The sequence below is a fragment of the Lethenteron reissneri genome, chromosome 10, assembly GCF_015708825.2.
Source record: "Lethenteron reissneri isolate LAM-NWPU_2019-01 chromosome 10, ASM1570882v1, whole genome shotgun sequence".
Taxonomy (NCBI): domain Eukaryota; kingdom Metazoa; phylum Chordata; class Hyperoartia; order Petromyzontiformes; family Petromyzontidae; genus Lethenteron; species Lethenteron reissneri.
The window spans coordinates 7174872-7175847 of record NC_083788.1 but is presented as its reverse complement, the minus strand read 5'-3'; positions in this window follow the sequence as shown (position 1 = coordinate 7175847).

Sequence of the window (976 nt, the reverse complement as noted above, 5' to 3'; positions counted from 1 at the left end):
AGGGTGGGGGCTGGGGGGGAGGGTGGGGGCTGGGGGGAGGGTGGGGTGGGGGGTGAGGGTGGGGAGTGGGCTGGGGGGAGGGTGGGGGTGGGGGAGGCCTTGGGGGTGGGAGCTGGGGGGGGCTAGGGGGGATGGTGGGGGATGGAGGGTGGGGGCTGGGGGGAGGCTGGAGGTGGGGGGGGCCTTGAGGGTGGGGGCGTGGGGGGAGGGTGGGGGCGTGGGGGGTTGGGGGAGGCCTTGAGGGTGGGCGCGTGGGGGGGGGCTGGGGGCGTGGGGAGGCTGGGGGGGAGGCCTTGGGGCGTGGGGGGTGGGGGAGGCCTGGGGGATGGGGGCGTGGGAGGGGGGGGCTGGGGAGGAGGGTGGGGGTGGGGGGAGGCCTTGGGGGTGGGGGCGTGGGGGGGGAGCTGGGGGTGTGGGGGGGCTGGGTGGGGAGGGTGGGGGGGTGGGTGGAGGCCTGGGGGGGGGGGCGTGGGGGGGAAAGCTGGGGGGGTGAGGGGAGGCCTTGGGGGGCTGGGGGCGTGGGGGGGGGGCTGGGGGCGTGGGGGGGGGGGGGGCTGGGGCGTGGGGGGGCTGGGGGGAAAGTTGGGAAGGGTGGGGGGGGCGTGGGGGGGGCCTGGAGGGGAAAGCTGTAGAGGGGGTGGGGGCGTGTGGGAGGCCTTAAGAAAGCGCGGGAAAAGTGAAATCCGGCGTGAGACGTGAGGGGAAAAAATATATTTTGCGATATAATCGATATTTTATTTTAAATTCGATACTTCCGGAGAGACGCAATGCATGTGTGAATACGAGACGGTTCTTAATAATTAACGTCACGAAGGAGTCCTTTAAGAACCGCAGATTGCCAACCCCCTTAGCTTAAGACCGTGACACTTTAAAGTTATCGACATTAACCTTCAAATCTTTTCCATTGTATTGCTTATATAGTGGTGTAAACTAATAATGTGCCGTGCATGTAAAAGTTTAAACTACAAGGGTTTTT